The sequence below is a fragment of the Culex quinquefasciatus genome, chromosome 3 (genome assembly GCF_015732765.1).
Source record: "Culex quinquefasciatus strain JHB chromosome 3, VPISU_Cqui_1.0_pri_paternal, whole genome shotgun sequence".
Classification (NCBI taxonomy): Eukaryota; Metazoa; Arthropoda; class Insecta; order Diptera; family Culicidae; genus Culex; species Culex quinquefasciatus.
In genome coordinates, this window is record NC_051863.1 from 124,768,170 (window position 1) to 124,793,789 (window position 25,620).

The 25,620-nt window shown below is 33.8% G+C and overlaps 1 protein-coding gene across 1 annotated transcript in view; it reads right to left on the minus strand.

Moving 5' to 3' along the window:
• Positions 1–25,620, minus strand: part of LOC6047431 — a 228,287-nt gene that overhangs the window by 149,754 nt on the left and 52,913 nt on the right. The window contains exon 2 of the mRNA XM_038261651.1: positions 8,721–8,768. The gene's annotated coding sequence lies outside the window, so the exon portion shown is untranslated. The remainder of the gene's footprint in view (positions 1–8,720; positions 8,769–25,620) is intronic.

A 25,620-nucleotide genomic window follows, 5' to 3' on the forward strand; every position in this document is an offset into this window, starting at 1 on the left:
AAAAAAGACAAACATTTTTATGTGTTTATTTTTTATATTTTGGACCTAGAAGCTTGATTTGAATCAGGTAAAACAAAAACAAAATAAGAATGCAATTAAGAAAAGTATTTTTTATAGACGTCTTTTTCCGATCTGTCATTTAAATTCATTTTTTTTCAAAAGTTCAAAATTATCCTTAAATTGATCATATCAATGTGTAATAGCCTAATCATACTTTGCATTGCTGTTTTTAAACTAACGGTAATGAAAACAAAAAGCAATTCTCTGACACATTTGGACAAAAATTTAATTTTGTTTTTTTCTTTTTAATGAACAAAGAAGACATTTTGCATCACTAGTTCGTCCGTACAAGTCTCCTTACCATTGTGGCAGCTGTACTACAATAGGAAATTAAAATATTAAAAAAATGTACATGAATGAATTTAATGATCAAGATTCCAAGTCTTAGTAACAATAATTATTCACACTAAAAAAACCCTTTATCAAATTCGATTTTTCACACAAAAAAAAATGCGCAAAATCCAATTTTGAAAATTATATTTCCTTTGGGCTTGTTCTTCAAAATGACATATTTTTAACTAAAGCACAAATTGTTCAAAATTCATTGGGAAGTATTGCCAATTAAAAAACATGTTTTATAGAAAAAATAAAAATTTTAATCGAAAAGTACATTACATGAAATTTGATATCATGCACCGTTATTAAGCTTAAGTCACTAAGAATTCTTTTTTTAGCGTGACTCATTTATCTGAATTGTATTATCACTGAGATCATAAAATTTCCTTTTAATTTGTTTAAAAGACATGGAAGACTTGACATATTTTTTGATTGAAAATTTTATTATGCATTTAAAAATAATATAAAAATTGATATTTGAATTTTAAATCTGGAATAAAAAAAATATGATTTTTAAAGAAAAAATTGGCAACACTGCCAAATGAATTTTGACCAGTTTTTCAGTGAGAATTTTATCTCGAGTCTGTCTCTGTTGATTTGGCTCGATTGCTAGAGATTATTTTCAGTATTCAGTTAAGTTCAGTATATACTTGAGAGAATTGCTAAAAATACACCCAAAGTTAAAGCACGGCGTGTTTTGTGGGCAACATTAAGGAGAAAAAATAGTCATCGCTACTTTCAAATGTGTCTTATAGGAAATTTTGTCAGCTTTCCAATGCTTTTGAGAGCAAAATGTTTCATCGAGAATTTTTTTAGATATCTTTAGTTTTTGTTTTAAATTCTTTCATCATTTATTGGAATCTTTTCAACAGTTTAGGAAACCTGTAAAATGATGTATTTTATGTGTCATTTACTCATCAAAATCAGCAAAATAAGATAAGAAACAACTTTGTAAAAGGTTGCAAATTGCTAAAATTAAAAAAAAAATAAGTTTTAATCGAGTTTTTATATACGTGGGATTTATTCAGAAATTAAAATCATAAAAACGTATTAAAATATATGTTTACAAGAATTATTAGATAATTTCATAATTTTTGTGTACAAATATCAGCCGTCTGCTCTGATTTAGCTTAGATTTGGCTGATACAACCGAAATTTTGTCTGGTTTGAGATTGTTAAGGGTATTACTGGATATTTATGATTAAATATTATATTTCCTTAACCAAACATTAACCAGTTGCATAGATATCAAAACATGTTATTTACTCTAAACGGGACTACAAATAACTGTGAAGAGTTTCAGGAGAAATACTTTTCATGTTTATGAAAGGTTTTTTTTAGTTTGTTTTGTATGAAATGATCAAGGAATCAGCAATATTATAGACGTCTTTTCTTTTATTAAATTTTTAACAAGTCTTTTGAGTTTTGTTTAAATAGCTTTTAATGGAGGCTTCTGTTTTATTTTTTGATAAATTAATTTTTTTTTTTTTAAACCATAAAACTGTTTTGGAAGGTGTTTTCAACATTCTCAGTTGAAACACACGAATATTATTGCTACTTTTAAATGCATTTTCAACAGTAAAACCTTTAATAATAGTATATTTTTTACTTCATACTTATGAAAATATTTCTTTTGAAGCTAGCAACAGTAATTTGTAGTACATTAAAGGTTTTAAATCATGTGTTGTATCTATGTTCCTGGTTCATTTTTGTTCAAAGAAATATCATATTTATTCATAAAAATCCAATAACACCCTTACCAATCTCATACTTTCAAAAAAATTGGTTTTATCAGCTAAATCAGAGCAGCCAAGTGATAAATGTACACATAAAATATGTAATAATCTATTAATTTTAGTTTTTTTTTTATTTAAAAGCGGTTTTATGATTTTAATTCCTCAACAAATCTCGAAAATTCAAAAACTTAGTTAAAATATGATTTTCTAAATGTTTAGCGATATGCAACCTTCTACAAATTTGTTTCTTGTCTTATTTGGCACATTTTGATGAGTAAATGGCACATAAAACACATCATTTGACGAGTTTCCTGAACTGTTATTAAAAAGTTTCAAATAAAAGATGAATGATTTTATAACAAAAACTTAAAATAAAGATATCTCAGAAATTTCTCGATGAAACATTTTGCTCTAAGAAGCATTGGAAAGCTGAGAAAATTTCCTATAAGACACATTTGAAAGTAGCGATGACTATTTTTTTCCAAAAAAGGTTGTTCTAGAAAACACGCCGGGAATGAACGAGGGGATAGTCCTCACGAAAAAAAACGTGAGGAAAGTGCTATTTTGCGAGAGTATAGTCCTCTCGCGTGTTTATTCGTTCATTGGAACAGTTCATCCTATTGAGTGGCATGGACAAATGACCGCCACTTAATCACCGAACCATGGTGGCACATACAGCAAAGGCACGGTTCAATTTGCCGAAGTTCTTGGGTTCGAGTATCGGTACCGGTACTTTTTTTTGATAGATGAACATTTTTAAGCACCCAGAATCGGGTATTAGTATACGAGAGAAGTTCGGTAGTAAAATGGCACTAATGGCAATACTATTTGGTGTAGCTTAAAATCCTCCAATTTTGTTTTTGTTACTAAAAATGTTAATGAAAACTATCAAACACGGCTAAAACATCTCTAACCTTTATCGATGATTTCAATTTGTGTTTTTAAATTTAAGAAAGAAATATTTGGTTTGTTTAATGTAGTTATTATAAAAAAAGAAAATGTTTTCAGCAAGTTATAGTTCAATAATCAACTGAATTAAACAACATATCGATGTCGTCGTGTCGAGAAAACGCGTTTTGATGTTTGACCTTGAATAAACAAAAACTTTTAAAAGCACGCAATGTAAACAATAACAAAAACGTTTGGCTGACCATTATGTGCATTGTCCCGAAGTTTGGTTGAAGTTGGTTGCTGGAGTCCCGAGTTATAAATCCCTTTGGCCAGTTGTCGCACTTACATCAATTTTCAGGGTGTGACAAGATAGCACGACAAGATTGAAACTACTTTCGTACGTAAAGTGACAAAAATGGAATGCACGGAGTTTTTTTGGTTATCGTTAAATATCTCAGGATTGACCTGAACCAAGTAATACATCGCATATTATGTTTTAATAAGAAAAAGACTTTGGCGATAATTCCTCCATGCTGAGCAGCTATCACGCGAATAAAATTGCGTTCAATGTGGCGTAAAAAAGAGGTGGACAGGAGGACAGGTTTTCTTCCGGGCGGATAATAAAACAAACTTTTCCCGCCGGACTTCCAAAGAACACTCACTCGGCATTCTCGATTTCCTCTGAATTGCTGCCACGCTGTCTATCCTTTGTATATTCCTGACACGTGCCGGAAAAAAAACTCGTGTCGTGTTCATGTTCCTCCTTTTGTTAGTTTGTGCGATTGTATTTTTTTGAGAGAGTCGAAAAAAAAGCGTCGGGACGCAGGACTTAAAAGAAAGGAGACACTTTCTGGATTGCCTATTTTCACTTTTTGGCCACTTTGTACCAACGATGTCTAATTGTTGGACATGCCAGCTTCTTTCTCCCACGTGGCCCCAAAAGTGATTCGTTAATGTGAATTGCTATCGCCGTGGAGTCTTTGTCTCAATGTTCTCGTGGGGTTCATGAAGCAGACGGGTGTTGGAGTTCGGAACCGATGACATTTTTAATCACACAAATTTGTATCGAAAAGTTTTACTTTTTTAAACAAATGCTGAAAAGTTTAAGTTTTTAGCACGAAGATGGATACTACATCGTTACAATCTCGGGTTACTCTAAATGTCGATGATCGTTCAAAATATGATTTTATCATTTGAAATTAAATTCTTGAAACTCAAAATGAAAAGAATTAAGATTTTTTTTTTCAAACTTTTTAAAAGTTAAGTTTAAATTTCAAGAATAACTCGATTGGCTCCACCCTCTACCAATCAGGTACTAGTGCATACATAACTGGGGAACGCCCGGGCCACCGAAATAAAAACGCAGTTCGGAACAAACCAAAAAAAAATCTGTCATCTACTTTCGTTGGAGTTTTCGTCGTTCCCTGCCGGCCTGCCGGTTTCCGGTGAATATCAAACGCAAGAAGTGATTTGTCAAGCTGCAGCTGAAAGCCCGGTTGCCATCCAGGACAAAGCCAAAGCCTTTCGTTTTGGTTTTCGGAGGGGTTTCAACTTGGTTTTCGAGCACCGCGCGTCTACAAAAAAGCCAAACCGTGTGGACAAAAACCTTCCGAACTTTGAAGAAGTGACTGTCGGGTGGGATATGTGTGTGTGTGGGCGTTTTTTGTTCGATTTCTGTCGTCACTGTGTGATTTATGGCTAGTTTTTTTGTTGGTTGGGAGGTACTTTTGAAAGGCTATAATCAGTGGAATTTGAACTTGTAGAGTTGATTCACAATATTTAAAAATAAAATAAGAAAATGTCTTGTGAAAAATAAAAAATAAACCTGGATACATTTTTGATCATCCCTTTTTGACATCATGCCCATACCATCAATCGTCATCATTGTGTCGATAATCGAATTAGCGTGCAAACGTCAGATGCTCACATTTGCTCGTGACAGTTTTTTTTTCTACTCAAAGACCAAAAAGTATAAGAATGGATTCCACACACACACACACACACACACACACACACAAATTTGAGTGACACTTCGCAATATTTCTGACAATTGTACGCTCATCTCCGGACACCGTTCGAGATTTCCATTCGAAGAAAAATTGCTTTTCGCTACCAAGTTTTTCCCAGCGGGATTTCAACAAAACGATTCACCAAAAAGCATTTGCACCAAAATGACTCGAAAAAGACTCCCACGGGTGGCGCTCCTCGGCATCAATCGTTTTTTTTTGCGAAAAAATCATCTGGAAGCAATTCACTTTACGGGTTCTACGGTGGGATAAATATAATTAATATATTAAGTTTAGAATGTTTTAAGCTTATTTTTCTACGAAACATCTAATGTTTCGTATTAAACATGTTAAAACTTCAACCCTCTACAACCCAACCTGTCATTAGGCAGGATTCGATCTAAAAATTCGTCAATCATTTTTCAACCAAATTTTTATCTTAAAAATAGAAAATTTGGCGTGTTTTATCTGACTTTGTCAATGTTTTGAACATTTGTTTTCTGGGGTCAACTTTGACCATGCTTCACCTATTTTATTTTTTTTTTGTAAAAAATAAATAAGCAGTTATTTTTGTTATGTCCTAGAATATGCCTCAACAATTCAAACGACAATGGTATCGATCTATAGCTGAAAATGTGAATCACGCAAAAATTGAAAAAGTAACTGTAAAAACATGACAAAATAGAAAGGCAACTTTGACCATGCTTCACCTATTTTATTTTTTTTTTTGTAAAAAATAAATAAGCAGTTATTTTTGTTATGTCCTAGAATATGCCTCAACAATTCAAACGACAATGGTATCGATCTATAGCTGAAAATGTGAATCACGCAAAAATTGAAAAAGTAACTGTAAAAACATGACAAAATAGAAAGGCAAAAAGAAATATGATAGGGGGTGGTAGAATGAGCCAAATAATATCAGAAACAAACATAAGATAAGCTAGATTAATGCAAAATAAAAAAAAAAACAAAAAAAAAAACAAGAAAAATAGAATACGAGAGAAGTAAAGAATTTCGTAGTACAAAAGTTGATCAAAATGACCTTCAGGAGGAATGAACATTTTCGAAAACAAATTGATCATATCATAATAATTTAAATTCAAATATGGAATCAATGAAAATTACCCACATTTGAATCGATTAAGGATGACACATTTGCAATTCAGACATATGGAGTACTTTTCAACTGAGATCAATTCATAAGCCTTTGCAGGGAGGATACATAATTCTACGTTTAGTTTTTGCTAGCTGCGTGCTCTTTTAGGGAAAATAAATTTTGAAAAAAGCTAGTTTTATGATTTATAATTTAAAACAGCCATTCTATTCGTTTTCATACATTGGCTTCTTAAAATATCTTATTGTCCATCAATTCCTAATTCCCTAAAAAGCCGATTTGCATAAATCATTTTGCCGCTCAACACTATTTTTTTCCGTTATCGATAAGTATTTTTAGAATGCAAAAAACGAAAATAAATCAATAATTTGTAACTAAAAGTAGCTTTTACTTAAAAACGGTACATTTTTTCAATAAAAAAAAGGTTTTTCGATTCCAATTTTGGTTTTACTTAAAAAAAATTAATAATTTATTTGTTTAAGTTTTCGTTATTTTCCAAAAAAAATACGATGTTTTTTTCAAAACATCATATCTTCTAAACCAGACTTAACATCGTCATGCACGATGGCTCAGAAGATGTCTTTTTAGTACATATAAAAAAAATCGACAATTAGAAACTACGTATTTAGGAATTTCACTGATTTTTTTCCTATTGCTTTTGAATAGTCCCAACCAAAACCTACAACTTTGCCGAAGATACCACATCGATCAGAAAATCTATTTATTTACATTTTGTATGACTGTAGCCCCCAAAATTATATGGTAATGTGTACGGAAAAAATATTATGTACCTAATATTTCTTCTTTTGACATAGGGAAAGCATAGACAGAGATTCATCTGAATCAAAAAATGTTTTTTAAAAAGTGAAATAATTGCTAAATCGTAATTAACTAATCTAAATGAAGCGGAAACAATAAAAATTCTATTGATTCAACGTAAAAAAGATCAAGTTAAGGATTTGGTGTTTTGCAAAACAAAACAAAAATCACCACGAAATACTTGTTTTTTTTTTTAAATTTAATTTTAATACATACATTTTTGGTGCCTTCGGAATGCTCAAAGAAGCCATTTTGCATCATTAGTTTGTCCATATAATTTGCCATATAAATCTGGCAGCTGTTTTTACGAAAATGATATATGAAAATTCAAAAATCTGTATCTTTAAAAGAAATTTTCGACTGATTAGGTGTCTTCGGCAAAGTTATAGGTACAGATAAGGAATACAGTGAAAAAAATTATAGACGGTAAATTTTTTTGTCGATTTTTAATTTCACTTTTAGTCACTAAAATCAATATCTGCCTGCTCTGGAAATACATATTTTTGAAATGCTGAGAAAATATTCTATATATTTTTTAAACTTTGTTGAACGACTCTTTGTTGCTGAGATATTGGCATGCAAAAGTTTAAAACAGAAAAAATGATGTGACCATTTTTCATATGTTAATATTAAAATGTGAAACATTCGTGAAATTGTTCGATCTTTTCAAAAACAATATTTTCAATATTTTTTTTAAATCAAGACTGTCATTTCAACAGGGCCAAATATCCAATATTTTACCCTATTGAAATGCTAGTCAGGATTGAAAAAAATAAATGTTTTCAAAAAGATCTTACGAATGTTTCATGATATAACAATGAAAATTGGACCATTAGTTTCTTATTAAAGAGAATTTTCACAGCTCAATATTCTTTTCAAAAGTGGGTAACTATTAAAAAATGAATAAATGCGTCTATTTTCAAAAAAAAAATCCTAAGAGTGGCATAAACATTGAAAATAGTGCACTTTATCAAAATTTTACTAAAGTACTTTTTGATAGCATGCTCGATTTTGCATTGAATAATGAAATTGAAAAATTTTGCGACCAATTTTTCGATTTATGAAAAAAATAGTATTGATTCAAAAAATCATAACTCGCTCAAAGATTTTTTGCAAATTCTGGAAATTTTTGAAAAGTTGGCATTTGATGTCCCCTCCAACATATCAAAAAATAAAATAATAAAAATAGTCTTGTTTTACAAATCAAGTTTTAGTTATGAAAAGTTAAAGAGAAAATTACCATTTTTTTTACCTTGTGTCATTTTTCAGTGTAGTCCTTATCCATACCTACAACTTTGCCGAAGACACCAAATCGATCAAAAAATACTTTCAGAAGATACAGATTTTTGAATTTTCATATAACACTTTTGTATGGAGCTGCCAAATTTGTATGAAACATTATTTTGACAAACTAATGATGCGAAATGGCTTTTTTGGGCATTCCGAAGGCACCAAAAAAGTTTCAGCCGGATAAAAAAAACATAAAATCAAATTACACTAACACACCACAGAACTAATACAAAAGAACAATTTCTTTTTTGCAATCGTTGGTCTTCCATTTTTCGAGGCAAAGATAACAAAAATAAACAATACAATGTTTTGGTTCCGCATAACCTCTTAAGGTTATCAAAAAAAATCAACGTTTGGGCGAGCTACAAAAATACGATGGGATTAATTAAATATTTTATTTTCCACATTTAATGCACTACAAGCGAAAATAACACAATTGTCTCGTTTAAAAATATCCACTTAACATACCTTTTTATGACCCAGCTTCCATTGATTACAGCCAGTTTTTTGTTCCAGCTGAAATAAAAAAAGAACAAAAAAACACTAAAATAAATTAATCACTTAATTTTCCCAGGCTGCTGCAGCAAACTGTGAGTAATGTTCCAAATTCAATTTTCTCTCAAATGCATTTTCACCCACGTGTAAATGCTCATCATTGCCCACACACACATTGGCCAGATAATTCCCACCCGGGTTTTCCAATTAAAATTCATCACGTTCGTCAGTTGGTGCATCATCGTCGAGAATGAGCATGGCACGGCACAAAAAAAATGTTAAAAATTAATTTTCACCCTGACACAATGCTGACCACCACCCACAAGAGAGAGAGAGAGACAGAGGGGAAAAAAACAATTTACTCGGAAAGTTAATAAACCATTTATAAAACCATTTTCCCCAAACCGGACAAACATTATTTTAAATGACCTACCCAAAATGAAGGGGGTGGGGGTGTTGCAACGATGATGGAACTCAAAACTGTTTTATATTCATTGCGGCTAAAGCTTTATTTTCATAGCAACGATTTTTTTTTCTCTCGATCGTTGTCCTGAAATGTGTTCTGCCACCCATCCCCCACTCAAAATTTCATTAAACTGATGATTTATTCCCGTGACGTCCGTGAAAACGGGTGGTTCTTTGGAGGGAGACAGGGAAGGAGGAGGGGGTTGAGGGGAAGAGTTTGATAATATTTGGGGAAGGAGGGCCATTCGTGCGAAATAATGTGATAGCACACATTTATCACAGGATGCCAATCGGTAAAGTGGTTTTGGGCTGACTGGTTGGCTCCGTGGTGTGTCCAGGTTGAAATCAGGTGAAAAATTTGATTTGTGTTGTCCATCTTGATATTTATTAGAAAATATAACCTAATAGATATTTTATTTTATTTTATTTAAAACCAGAACAGCTAAATTATTGATTATAATTAATTAAAACTTAGGATTCTATGTTGAGCATCTTTCAAAAATACTTTTCAAAGCATAAAAAATAACGCTTGGTTCTGTTAAAATACATCATTAAGGAATAAAAAAATGAAAATAAAAAAAAAAACACAAAATTTGCAATAACTTGTTTGTCTTCCCTTATAACTTTAAATTATAAAACAATAAAATAAAAATAAAATCATCAAAAGTTCTATTTTTACTCAAAAGCCTGACCTTTTCGAAAAAAAATTATGATGGGAATGGATTCAGCAAACAAAATTACATTAGAAATGATCTATTAGACTGACGAGACATACACCTTTAGCCATCTCTGAGTCATACTTAAACATAAAATTGATTTTATTTCGATAAAATCTTCGAAAATTCTATGTTTACTCAAAAACCTGACCTTTTCGAATAAAATCTAATGATGGAAATGGATTCAGCAGACAAAATTACATTAAAATTGACTAATAAGCTTGCCGAAACAAACCTATTTAACGTTCTGCAAGACATTTTTGATTTTTATTATTGATATTCCAGCAGAATTTGATTTGCATGCAAGTTTAAAAACTTGAATGAGAACCAACTAAAAATATTATTTTAAAATAACTACAAATATGCGTAGAAACAATCAAATTAAAAAACCAAAGGGGTTTCATTTTGACACATTTTTATGTAATATTACTGAAAAAAGAGGTAATATTCAACCTACCAAATTTTCAACATTACTGAATTCAACTTTTTTTCTGTGTAGTTCCAATCTGCGGTATCATTTTTTGTAACTATTAGTTCAAATTTATTTGATTTATTTTTTTTTTAATTGTAATTTAAACCAATAATTATTTGTTAAGTTTCCTTACTAGGAGGGATTTGAAATAAGTTATGTAATGGCCTAAGAGTATGAAAAACGCAGAAAGCATTTGTTTAACAAATTACAATTCAGATTTTTTTATATAAATAAAAATTCAGAAGTTTTTTTTTCTTTAAAACAAATTAAGCAAACTAAAAGAAAATAAGAAATATTAAACTCCAAATACTGCCAACAGGGCAGATTGCGACTACAGTCTGATTAGAGACAGCAATTAAGGGTGCGTTTTTTAAAGCTCAATCATCTTAAAATAGCAAAAAAAAAACGGAAGTGACAACCTCAGTAAAAAAAAAAATAAGTTAAATTCAACTAACTTTTGGTTTTTTTTTTCTCTCTGGTAAAATCGCATGCAAAAGCATGCACATCACCTTCGTCAAAAAAGACACTTAATATTACACACTGCATGTACAATTTTTGTAAACCAAAAAAAGTTGGCAACCGACGGGATTCAAACCCAGCACCAACAGTAAGGACTGGCGCCTTAGCCCGCTCGGCCATCAGACCGATGAGGAATGGATAGGATAAACGAATATGTGAGCTTGACATTTCGGTCAAGTAGGTTTCCCATACTGATGGGCTACATATTTCAGAGTGTAATTTGAAAGGCATTCTGACATTCTAGAAAAACTTTTTTCGGATTGTAATATTAACAAAATATAATAAAATTGAATTTTGATTGGTAATAATTGAGATGTGTTATTAGAATAAGTTACCCCGAGCAGACGGAAATAACTTGGGAAGGTTATTTTTTGATATTGTGAGAAGATCGAAATATGTTATTGGGATGATCGGATTAGTTGTTAAAATAACAAAAATCAATAACAAAGATTTGTTCGAAGAATAACTTAAACTGTTATTATGTTGTTATTGCAATAACAAACCAATAACACAGAAGGAATTACGAAGGAATAACAAGATTCGTTATTTTGTGCGGAGAGGTGGAGCAGCATAATAACAAAAAATGTTATTGAACTGGTATGTCTCCATAACAAAAAAAGTTATTGTTTTGGTTTATTTGTAATTTGCAAATAAACCTGCAGTTGCCATAACTCCTCTGTACTAGTCAGGGCTGCAGAGTCGGGTACCTCCAAGCGACTTTGAATCCATACTTTGAAGACAACTCCGACTCTGGATGCAGGATATGACGTCAACGACGACTTCAGCTCTCCAAAAATATCCGACTTCACAGATTCCGACTCCAAGTAAAAGTTGCTGAAAATTTGCTGAATCCGATGCAGTCTCCGAGGTCTCACTCCGGCTCGAACTTTAACGTCAGCTCCGACTTCCTGGCTCTGTGAAAATAATAACAGTTTTTGTTATTCACATTTCAAAAATTCACAATAAATAAATCAATTCCGTTAGGGAATATAACATAATTTAAAAAAAAAATGAGCTCTCAAAAGTTAATTTTATGGGCTTTAATTTTAGAAATAAATAAATGACCCCGATGAAATTGGTCAAAATTATTTCATAGTTCTAGGCAATTTTAGTAAAATCCCTTAGGGGGTATATAAAATACGTAAAAAAATCAACTTTCAAAATTTCAACTTTTAAGAATAATTTTAGCTTAAGGACCCCATTTCAAGGCCAAAATAATGACCCCGACGAAATTGGTCAAAATTATCTCATAGTTCTAACCATATTAAACAAAGTCCTTTAGGGGGTATATCAAATAATTTAAAAAATCAACTTTCAAAATTTCAACTTTTTAGAATAATTTTAGCTTAAGGACCCCATTTCATGGCCAAAATAATGACCCTGACGAAATTGGTCAAAATATCCAATAGTTCTAACCATTTTAAACAAATTCCTTTAGGGAGTATATCAAATAATTTAAAAAATCAACTTTTTAGAATAATTTTAGCTTAAGGACCCCATTTCATGGCCAAAATAATGACCCCGACGAAATTGGTCAAAATTATCCCATAGTTCTAGCCAATTTTAGCGATGGCCCTTAGGGGGTATATCAAATAATTAAAAAAAATCAACTTCCAAATTTCAATTTTTTAGAATAATTTTAGCTTAAGGACCCAATTTCATTGCTATAATAATGACCCCGACGAAATTAGACAAAATTATCCCAAAGATCTAAACATATTTAACAAAAGAAAAAATAATAACAGATTGTGTTATGGACACTTAGAAACTTTTCCATTTGTGCGATTTATGGTAATTTTTTTTCTAAGTCAGTATACCGAACGAATAACAAATCTTGTTATCAGGAGAGTTTTTGAAATGTATAATATTTCCTCTTATTAGCGTGTTAATAAACATTTTCAATATCATATCATTTCAATACCAAATTTTGTTATTTTATCAGAAACTGTTATTATTTTTTCTTCTTGAAGTTGAACTTCAGGATAAAATAACAACACTTTTTGTTATTTTAACAGGATTTGTTATTGAAATATTATAAATTTTGTTATTACCGTCTGCCCGGGACGCCTCCTTCCATCTAACTATCCCACTTCTATTTTCTATTCTGAAGGTTATTTTTGCAATGTTTTTCCTTCTCTGTCCAATTTGTTCTCCTTAGCACCAGTAACCTCTCCCCATTCCGAACAAATCAACTGTTGAAAGGAAGTTCATATCTCCAGCTCAGGAACAACTGCACCAATGTAATTGTTAAAGTAACTTGATAAAAATGAAAATGAAAAAAAAATATTAGGCGAATTACATAATTTTGTTGATCAAACCCTCTCTTATATTAATGAAACATGGAAGACATATTATTCATGTGAGCCTTATTTGCGTATATGAAGCCAGTATTACTCGAGAATGATATTTGAGAAGGTAGTTAGATATTCAGATAGTTTTTTTTTATTTATAATTCTGTATCTCAATGATGTTGCATTGTATTAAAAAGAAAATTAAGAAAATTTCAGCTATCTTAAAAGATACACTGAAATCAAAAAAAAACACGCACTGATTTTATTTTTTTAATTTTCAGGTTTAAAAGTTACATTTATAGGTGAGGCGATTTGAAAAAAGCCTAAGAAGATGCAAAAAGCCTCGCGAAAAATGCGAGATAACTCCTCAGAGATACAAAAATCACTTATTAAAACTGTTTTGCCTTCCTCACTGAGGTAAGGCTATAATCCTGCTCTAAAAATGAACTTTGTATAATAACGTCGTAGACCCACCTTCATGTATACATATCGACTCAGAATCGAAAACTGAACAAATGTCTGTGTGTGTGTATGTGTGTGTGTATGTGTGTGTGTATGTATGTATGTGACCAAAATTCTCACTGAGTTTTCTCAGCACTGGCTTAACCGATTTTGATCGAACCAGTTGCATTCGACTTGGTTTAGGGTCCCATACATCGCTATTGAATTGTTTGAAGTTTCGATAAGTAGTTCAAAAGTTATGTATAAAAATGTGTTTTCACAAATACCCGGATCTCAATTATATGCATGTAAACGATGTCCGGATCCATCATCCGACCCATCGTTGGTTAGGTAATTGAAAGGCCTTTCCAATGAGTCCAAGACATTGAAGATCTGGCAACCCTGTCTCGTGTTATGACCACTTAAGTGATATTTATGTACTTTTTGATGCCGGATCTCACTTAAATGTATGTAAACTATGTCCGGATCCATCATCCGACCCATCGATGGTTAGGTAATTGAAAGACCTTTCCAATGAGTCCAAGACATTGAAGATCTGGCAACCCTGTCTCGAGTTATGACCACTTAAGTGATATTTATGTACTTTTTTGAAGCCGGATCTCACTTAAATGTATGTAAACTATGTCCGGATCCATCATCCGACCCATCGTTGGTTAGGTAATCGAAAGACCTTTCTAATGAGTCCATATCATTGAAGATCTGGCAACCTGTCTCGTGTTATGACCACTTAAGTGATATTTATGTACTTTTTTGAAGCCGGATCTCACTTAAATGTATGTAAACGATGTCCGGATCCACTATCCGACCCATCGTTGGTTAGGTAATTGAAAGACCTTTCCAATGAGTCCAAGACATTGAATATCTGGCAACCCTGTCTCGTGTTATGACCACTTAAGTGATATTTATGTACTTTTATGAAGCCGGATCTCACTTAAATGTATGTAAACTATGTCCGGATCCATCATCCGACCCATCGATGGTTAGGTAATTGAAAGGCCTTTCCAATGAGTCCAAGACATTGAAGATCTGGCAACCCTGTCTCGAGTTATGATCACTTAAGTGATATTTATGTACTTTTTTGAAGCCGGATCTCACTTAAATGTATGTAAACTATGTCCGGATCCATCATCCGACCCATCGATGGTTAGGTAATTGAAAGGCCTTTCCAATGAGTCCAAGACATTGAAGATCTGGCAACCCTGTCTCGAGTTATGACCACTTAAGTGATATTCATGTACTTTTTTTGAAGCCGGATTTCACTTAAATGTATGTAAACTATGTCCGGATCCATCATCCGACCCATCGATGGTTAGGTAATTGAAAGGCCTTTCCAATGAGTCCAAGACATTGAAGATCTGGCAACCCTGTCTCGAGTTATGATCACTTAAGTGATATTTATGTACTTTTTTGAAGCCGGATCTCACTTAAATGTATGTAAACTATGTCCGGATCCATCATCCGACCCATCGATGGTTAGGTAATTGAAAGGCCTTTCCAATGAGTCCAAGACATTGAAGATCTGGCAACCCTGTCTCGAGTTATGATCACTTAAGTGATATTTATGTACTTTTTTGAAGCCGGATCTCACTTAAATGTATGTAAACAATGTCCGGATCCATCATCCGACCCATCGATGGTTAGGTAATTGAAAAGACTTTGCAATGAGTCCAAAGCATTGAAGAACTGACAACCCTGTATCGAGTTATTACCACATAAGTTATACATTGTGTTTTTTTTTCTGGATCTAAAAAAATGATGAAACCACTCATAAACCCATTTTTGGTAAAAAGTGAGGAAGGCATCAACCACATAGGTGGATTAATTTAGTTTTTTTTAATTATTTTTTGAAAAGTTGTCTAACTGTCAAGTTTTGATTCTCCAAACAATTTAACCCGCTACAGCCCAATTTTTTTGCTATTTTTTCACATTTTCTGCTATATGATATCATTATCATTGAAAATTGTAAAAAAATGGCGGGGTTGAGCAGTAGCGGGTTAACATATAAGTCTCCGTTTTGATTTTTGTCCTAAGTCCAATTTCTGTGATGAATCAACGTGGTTGGCCATTTTTGTGGTTTCGTTGCGTGTTGCGAGTTTTTTTTTCAGTCAATATTTTTACTTATTTCTTAATTTTATTTTTTTAAATTGATCACCATCGCGCTCCCCGGACCCCGGAAATCAATGCATATCTCAAACTAAACCAAACCATTTCAGAGGAACAGCCCACTGAAAAAATAACTCTCATATTTAATCATAATTTTACAAATTAAAATTTCAGCTGAATACCCTCCCACTATTCCAGGCCATTTTGACACTCTGCAAATGGACTCCGCAAAGTTCAAAATCGGTCACAGCCTGAAAAAAAAACAGCAGCGGTACATTGTTGATTTTTGCACCGCACGATGCTCTAGTGCAAACATTAATAAAAACGCCAAAACGAGTTATTTGCTTCCGGCAAAATGGTACTCGGGGCTACAACAGCAAAAAATAACGAAATTTAAAAGCAAATAAATTAAACACTGTTCGGCTTCGAGTGCAACCGGAAACATGTTCCCACAGCGAAAATAAAGCTTTTTTTGTGGAATCTTCTAAGAAAAGTGCTGAATTTATTAAAAATCTTTCAATTTACTTTTTTGAAGCATTTGAAACAACCAAATGAAAAATTAATTAAAAAATAATGCAAAAAATATCAAATATGTAGAAAAAAAACACTAATAAGAGGATTCAATCACCCTTTTCACTCTATTTGCCCGCCACACCGAGGGTTGGTCAATATTTAACGCGGGGGTGAACACAATCTGTAAACAAAAGAAGTTTTCGCATCATTTTCGTCACCCCGGCGGAAAAAGGGTGCAATTGTATTCCCTCGCACTGTTTGTTTTTGTTTCCGGAACTGTGTGGAAAATGGAAAAGTTGGCCCGGAAACAATTCACATTTTCCCGCGAATCGATCGGAAAACATCAAATCATCAAATTGTGTCTTCCCTGTCCCATTTTGAAACCTCGTTAAAATTAATTCAACTTTGTAGGCAAAGGGGGGGGGGTCTACCAAAATTGTTTGCAAATAGTTGTGGACGCTCTGTCAGGGACACGTGTGCGACGAGGAACCACCGTAAAACGACAGCTGCTTGAAGCCACAATTTGGGGCTGACCACAGGAACACGGGGCGGCGGTGGAATTTCGGATGAAACTCATCAAATTCCCACCGTGGCTTGGTTGGACCATGACCACTCCATATGGGTTTGCCGACCGGCCTGGGTTTGGGTTGGGGTTTTTTTTTCGGGGTGAAACCATTATACTCTGTGGGAAAACAGTGAGTTGAATAACCCACCAAGGTGATAATTACATTTTGATATAAAGTACGTTGTGTTTGTATCATTTACTTTGTCAAAATAAAAATACAAAAATGTAGTAAAAATGTTAAGTTAAACATCAGTTTTTCGTGATCGTGCTGAGAGTGCCATTTTGACGCTATCGTGCTAGCTTGTCGCACGTCGTTTTTTGACATGTTTGACCTTGAATAAACAAGAACGAGAGCACGCAATGTAAACAATAACAAACACGTTTTGTTTGGCCGACCATTCTGTGCATTGTCCCGAAATTTGGTTGAATTTGGTTGCTGGAGTCCCGAGTTATAATTACAATATTTAGGGGAGTCGGGCAAGTACGAGTGTCAAACGCGTTCTGACTAAATTCCCTTTGGTTTTTTGTCACACTTGCAGAAATTTTCAGGATGTGTGAAGATAGCACGACAAGATTGAAACTTCTTCCAAATGAAGAGTGACAACAATGTCCGGACTTTGTTTTAGGGTTTTATTGAAGTTCTCAGGATTGAAATCGAATTTTGGGGATCTGTGAAGATTAAAATGTGAGACATTGAGAACTTCACAAAATGGCGTTCTTAAATCAATTTGGCTCAAAATAAACGGTGATACTCATCGAATTTACCCTTGTCATACAAGAAAACCTCAAAAAGCCAAAATTATTCCCAACCAGCCGTTTTATTGTGGTTTAGGTAGTTTAGCAACGCGCAGAGCCATAATCAGTCCTTGTCAGTTGGTTAGGCGCGCAGATTTCATTAAAAGCAGCCAGCAGTCTAGCTCCTGTTGATGGCCAGCATGTTATGAAACGGAAACACGAACCGGAAGGATGCTCGCCGTTTGTTGCTGCTGCTTCTGCTGAGAAGCACTTTGCTCTCCGCTGATTGGATTTGCTTGAATGCATCATATTCGCGGTTGTCTCCACGGTCAGAGGAAGGGGGCTTTGGCGGGTAGGGTGGTATTCATTTGCTTTTTAAATATATCGTCTTCTTTCTAAAACTTTGAAGTTTTCATGACCTTTGACTAAATTCAAATTAATTCAGTTGCTTACCACCCTCACCGGAAGGCAACAGCAGCATTTGCAGCTTCTGAACATCAGCCACCAGGATCTGTTCCTCTCTTTATGTGCTCATCCAGAACAAAACAACATCACAACAACGGACCTCTCCAGAGATCCAGTCTAGAGTGGCGGCGCTGTCCGTGCTGCTGCTGCTGGTTGTTGATGTTGGATTAGGCAAATCCAATTGAAGTTCGCTTCCTGCCTACCTCACTCATACCGGTACCACTGATAATGGCCACCAGCGAGCAAATCTCATCATGATCCCCCACGGAGGAGGTTTCGTCAGCATCATCGTATCCACCGGAGTCGTCCTTGTTATTCACGAAACGATGGCTTCTTCTGTTGGTTTGTTGATTTATTAAAAGACTGTTTGGTTTTCGGAGCGTGATAAGCATTTCCTAAAACTAATAACGTCACAACAGTAGGGGAAAGTGGGGCAAGTGTAACAAGCTAAGGAAATGCTCGTTATAATCCATTAAAAACGTTAAAAATCCGTCGGATTTTTTAATAATCATCTTATTCCAGGTCTTGACTAAGACTTTGATAGAACAAGTTTTTTAAAAATCCTGTTTTTCAATGCGAAAAATTAATTTAAAAAAAATGATTTTCCGTACGTTCAACTCAACTAGTGGGGCAAGACGAACAACCCGCTGGGGCAAGAGGAACAATGCATGAAACAAACTGTTAATTTGCTAATAATTGAACTGTTATCACTTAGATACATCAGATTAGGATGTGTTTGAAACGTTTCTTTCATTTTAGATTAAATAAATAATATTATTTCAATAAAAAATTGATCGGTTTTACGAACAAAAAATTACTTAAATGAAAAAAAGGAAATATTCATAATATCACTATATTTTGCATGGACAATTTTTTTAACAATTGTTTATCAGTTATTAAGTACGTTTATGTATTTATTTCCCAGTAAAATATGTTGTTGCAGCAATTCGAAGATTTTTTCATACTAAAAATCCATATGGTACACTTGCCCCACCTGAACAAGATTTTTTAAAAGCTCTCAACAAAAATAACCAAAAGTTAAAACATACTTTGTAATAGGTGCATGTCATTTGTAGGGACACTACTGATCTAGGAAAAATAGCATTTTGATAAAATGAGCCTTAAAACGAACCCTAAGCCTTATTTTGTACTTTCCAAATATTATAAGAAAACAAAGGTTTCGAAAAAAACTTCATTAAATCTTATGCCCCGTGGCGTTTACGTCATTTTGGCGGTTATGTTGTAGTAGAATCAGCTAATTGCATTGCTAGCAACAATTCCTCATACTGGAAATAATCAAATTTGTAAAGATTACGGCCGTACGAGCGATTGTTCCTCTTGCCCCATATGGTCGTCTTGCCCCACCTTCCCCTACACCCAACTGGCAGTCGCATGATTGTGATGCATGGCGGCATGAAAGTATATCAGAATCTGCATGAAATCTGTCCTCATGCATTTTTTGCGATATAGGAGTATGACATTTTTGCCCGTTGCCGACAATTATCGACATTACCGACGACTTTTTGGTTGTATTTCACAAAAAAAAAAACACTTAGTAGAACGAGGATTGAACCACCAACTTCTTGGTTATTGATCCGACACGCTACCACCGCGCCATGGACGCTTGATGAAAAGTGAGTGAAAGAGCACCAACATATGCTTCTCTTTGGATTGTTGCTCGGAAACGGGCCAGCTGTATATGTGTTGGTGAGAACTGTAGATCGCTGAAATTTTTACACGCGGGCAAAAATGATCTACGGGCTTGCTGCAAAAAAATGTTATAAAATATGACATTTTCTGCAGCAAATCCAATGTTGCAGATTTTGAGATATATTTTTCCTTTGGGTGTAGTTAGGATTAGAGCAACTTGATTCATTATTCATACCATCAGATTGGGTACTAGGGTTTCGTTTTTCGAGTGATTTTATAGCCTTTCCTCAGTAAGGTGAGGAAAGCAAAAAGGACATATGAGGCAGTATTTGTAAATATTGCTCGGTTTGTTCTAGAGTTCGTATCGAGGTGCTCCGATTTGGATGAAACTTTCAGCGTTTGTTTGTCTATGCATGAGAGAAACTCATGCCAAATATGAGCCCTCTACGACAAAGGGAAGTGGGGTAAAACGGGCTTTGAAGTTTGAGGTCAAAAAAACATAAAAAATCTTAAAATTGCTCGCATTTCCGTAAAACTTCATCAATTCCAACTCTCTTAGATGTATTCGAAAGGTCTTTTGAAGCACTTCAAAATGTGCCATAGACATCCTGGATTGGTTTGACTTTTTCTCTTAGCTTTTGCAAATTACTGTCAAAAATGGTTTTTTTTTAAACCTTAATATCTTTTTCCAACAGCCTCCAACACCCATACTCCTATAGGTCAAAAGATAGGCAATTTTATGGACTATAAGCCTATGGTATTAACTTTTTGGCCAATCGCAGTTTTTCTCATAGTTTTTCAAATTTTCTACAACAAACAATTTACATCGTTAGTTTTTGCCCTGTAGGCCTCCATAGCGGCACTTTTTGGTCTCAACTTTGTTATATTCGGAATCCTCGGACAATTTACACGTAAGTCAGAAGTATTGGAACTACATTAGAGTTGGTTACTTTTATGCTTTTCTTTCAAATAGACGGTCAAAATTATTTGAAGTATTATTTATGTGGATCAAATTTTTAAAATCAAAACTTACTTAATTATCATTGATAAATGCAATGTTTCCATGTAATAGACATTTAAAAATCAATCAAAATAAATATAAGTTTTTTTTAATATATTTTTCCATAATGTACAGAAATTGACAGTTCTGTAATATCTCTTTTTTAAGAGCTGAACTATTTCCCAACTATTTTCTGAGACAAATGTTTCAATGTTTAAAATCAAACAAAATTCAATGTTAATGACAAATTACACATTATCCGCATTTTTGGTAATGGAATTTTTTTTAATATGCTTGAGAAAAAAAAACAAACGAAATAATGGCAAACCAATGTTCGAAAAACGTATCAATACTTGACGTTAATTTGATGAATTTCACAGTTATCATGAAGAGCCGCAGCAAATATTTTTCAAAGTTTATGTTTGGCTCGAAATTCAGGGGGCCTAATTTCAAACAATTTCAATATTTCAACGACATTCGACTTGCAATAAACTGACCAAGTTTCAGCATCCTCTAGTGGGAGGAAATTTTCAATGTGTAAACATGAAACTTTTGTGAAATATTTTATAAATTATTAAAAATTTCGATAGTTTTGTTCGAACGCGAATCAATTCAACACGGAATGTCGGATCGAGGTGCTCTTTGTTGCGTTGGGTTCGTATAAGTCTAACGAAGGTTCTTACGCCAAAATGTTACAACTTTGGCCACTCTGGAACCGATTCCGGGTAATTCTGCAGATTGTATGGGAAAAGTTACGTAAAATCAAATTTTGATCACAGGAGGCTGAATAAGCAAAAAAGGGTAAAAACGTCAACAAACGAAAAAAAAGGCAGAACGAAGTTTGTCGGGTAAGGCTTGTTTTCAATAAAAAATTTACGAAAAATTCACAATATTTAAGACTTTGATTAAAACAATACTGTCTGTAATTTGCTTGATATTGAATGTTTTATTTTATTTTATTAAGTTTTATTATAGAAAGAGCTATCGAATGAGCTATATACATATTTTAGCTAGAACCGTAGAATTAATACTTATTTTTTTAATAATCAATTAAATATTTTTTCATCATAGACTCTTAAAATTTCTAATTTAAAAAATATATAATTCAATATAAATCACAACTCTGCAGTAAATTTTTATCTATACTTTTCTATGGCTCAAAAGTTGCGGTTTTTTGTCCCCTTAACCATATTAAAAATAGCAAAAATTAATAAAATATGGATTTATGAACTTAATTTAAATCCTGGGGAAATTAACGTATGATGTTTTCAATTGTGTAACTTGAATTCAATGGGCAACATACAATTTCGTGAATTTCTACCATTTTTAGATTACAAAAAAAGAAATGTAGAACTTTAGGGTAATTCAAAAAAAAAAAAAACTTGAAAAATCGTGATGAAACGTCAATCTCACATAATTGGGGATTGATAAGAGATATCTATTCCAAATTCGTAATTTGAAATAAAACAGGGCTTAGCAAACGAACAAAAGTTTTGTTGATAAGTGATGAAAAATGGAAACGATAAAAATTTAAAAAAATATATTAAAAAACTTTGTATAAATGTCTTGAAAAATAACTTTTTCGTTAATGGTTCAAAAATCTTAACAAAGACTATCCATCCTTACCCTATATGATGTTTTAAAAATTCCATTTATGACATGTTTAACAATGATGGAAGTTTGGTGTGAGTACATAATTAATGGACCTGATTCCAGAGAGATTGGAAAACCACAGAGTCTTTTTTGGTTGGAGGAAGAGCCCCCTTCCAAGAAACCAGTTGGTTTGAGTTCAGGTAGACATAATTTTTGGTTCAAATCATATAGTTTCTTGTTGGAAATGATGCAGGTAATATATAAAGGTTTTTGAAGGTTTTATAATTTAATTTGGGAAATTTTCTGTTAGAACTACGCACAATTTTCCCCAAAAACCTCAATGTTTATTTAAATTGAAACTATAGTTTGATGAATTCTCTTTTCAGAAATGTTTCTGGGCCGATTAAGTGTACACATCACAACAGAAATGTGTAATTGGTAAGTTTTATGCTCAACTGTAATTCATTTTGGATTTTAACTGATGTGACACATTTTTAAGAGCGAGTTTTTCACCGATGTGAAACAGGTCGTATCGAGGTGCTCCGATTTGGATGAAACTTTCAGCGTTTTTTTGTCTATGCATGAGATGAACTCATGCCAAATATGAGCCCTCTACGACAAAGGGAAGTGGGGTAAAACGGGCATTGAAGTTTGAGGTCCAAAACACATGAAAAATCTTAAAATTGCTCGCATTTCCGTAAAACTTCATCAATTCCAACTCTCTTAGATGCATTCGAAAGGTCTTTTGAAGCCCTTCAAAATGTGATATAGACATCCAGGATTGGTTTGATTTTTTCTCATAGCTTTTGCAAATTACTGTTAAAAATTGATTTTTTTAAAACCTTAATAACTTTTGGGAACAGCCTCCAACACCCATACTCCCATAGGTCACAAGTTAGGGAATTTCATGGACTATAAGCCTACGGTATTAACTTTTTGGCCAATCGCAGTTTTTCTCATAGTTTTCCGAATTTTTTAGAACGAACATTTTACAACGTTAGTTTTTGCCCTGTAGGCCAAGAAGACGGCACTTTTTGGTCTCAATTTTGTCATATTCGGAATCATATTCGTAAGTTAGAAGTATTGGAGTTGTATTTTTGATTTAAAAAATAATTAAATAAAACATTTTTGAAAAAAGAAATAGATCTTATTTACCCTATGATCAATACGTCAAATGCTGTATCAAGTAGGCGAAAACTTGTTTACCCCTAATCCGACAAAATTCTAAATAATATTTTAATTAATTCTAAATGGCATTTTTTCCAATCAAATTCAAAATTCCAACACCTCAATCTAATGTAAAATTTTCTGAGGATTCCGAATATGTCAACATTGAGACCAAAAAGTGCCGCTATGGAGGCCTACAGAGCAAAAACTAACGTTGTAAAATGTTTGTTCTAGAAAAATCGAAAAACTATGAGAAAAACTGCGATTGCGATGCGGTTTAAAAAAAATCAATTTTTAACAGTATTTTGCAAAAGCTATGAGAAAAAGTCAAACCAATCCTGGATGTCTATAACACATTTTGAAGGGCTTCAAAAGACCTTTCGAATGCATCTAAGAGAGTTGGAATTGATGAAGTTTTACGGAAATGCGAGCAATTTTAAGATTTTTCATGTTTTTTGGACCTCAAACTTCAATGCCCGTTTTACCCCACTTCCCTTTGTCGTAGAGGGCTCATATTTGGCATGAGTTCATCTCATGCATAGACAAACAAACGCTGAAAGTTTCATCCAAATCGGAGCAACTCGATACGACCTCTAGAACAAACCGAGCAGAATCTACAAATACTGCCTCTTAAATGTTTTGTGTATCGAATGTGCGTTTTTATGATATTTTTCCCCGCATCAGTACTGAAAAGGTTCGCATTCCAAAATATCCATAACTAATATGGTTCTGCTCGGGTCAGACTACAAGTGCTGCTTTACACGTCCAGGATTTCACGCATCACCAGGGGGATGTCAGCACGGATTGTTCCCCTGTATGGGAAAAGGAATATTTTGTGTACAGAATTTTGGGACATTGTTTCACGTTTCCCGGGCTTTTATCAGCAGGGGGTAAATACGCACATCCTCTAAAGCTGGCAAAACTGTCAAGTGGTGCACATGCGTGCACATGAATTTCACAGATCATGGGTTTTCATGGTGAATGGAAACCGTGGAGTTCGATACGTGGATGCACCTAGGGATACGATTGGAACGTGCTGCCTGTAGGACGTTGAATTCTGCGAAAGGAAAGAGCTAAAAGCTCGATGAAAAATGTTAAGCTTTTTAATGTGCACTTTTTACTTTTGTTTAATCTGATATTTTACTCTTGTGAGATGTAGGTATTCTAAAATCTCTGACTATTCAAAATAAATAAATATTGCTTGATATTTTTTTCTGGGTTTTCCATCAAAAGCAGCAAAACATCCTTCATAGATTCCATTCTCTCAGCAAAACCAAAACTTCTGAAACAAAAACCAGTCCGCTTTTCCCGCTTCAAAGCGAGGATCTTTTCATTTCACGGTCGATGACAGGCCAACTGTCAAAGACCACAAGCCACACGGCACACGGTCGGTGTGGAAGCGTAAAAGTCAAGTCTTTTCAAAGGCTCGGAGGAAAAAGCAACCTTCTCTGAATAGAGAAACAGTTTGACCAAAGCTTTTCCGCTCTCGCTTTTGGTTTTTCCTCATTTTCCTCACTTTGTCAACGGTTTTTTTTATATGCTCACTCACAAATGACGGAAAGAAGGACAAAAAGGACTCTCGATTTTTTTTTTCTCGTGAAATTGTGTGTGTGTGAGCGAGTTTGCGGAAAATGTGTCACCTTTTCAGTGAGTCCTTAATAAAAATTTTAATTTTTAATTTATCGCTTTGGCGTGGAGGAGAGAACAGGAAAAAAATCCGCTCAAAGTAGTACGGGGTGCAGGGATTAGTCGCGAAAAGGTCGAATGAAATGGTTGGGGATGAACCCACGGTGTGTCGACTTCAAGTTGGCGCCAGCACAGCAGCGCTGGGGTTAATGAGAAATGTTTATGAAGTTGAGGATTAACTGTGGTGGTGGTGGGTTCGGTGAAAATGCTCCCCATTCTGGGACTTTCCAACTTTTTTCCTTCCACACCAGTTGACGTGGTGTGTTGAAAGAAAAATATTGTGCCAACAAGTTTATTATGCCTTTTGAGTGGTGACTGATGGGTGGGGTGTTCACACAAAGAGCTAGATGAAAATGAAGAGAACAAAAAATGCGGAAAAGCCACACTTGGGACGGTAAAAAAAGGGAAAAATTGTTTTGACGGTGAAAGCACTAGGCAGTGCTCTTTAAAGCGTCCGGAAGTGCTAATTAG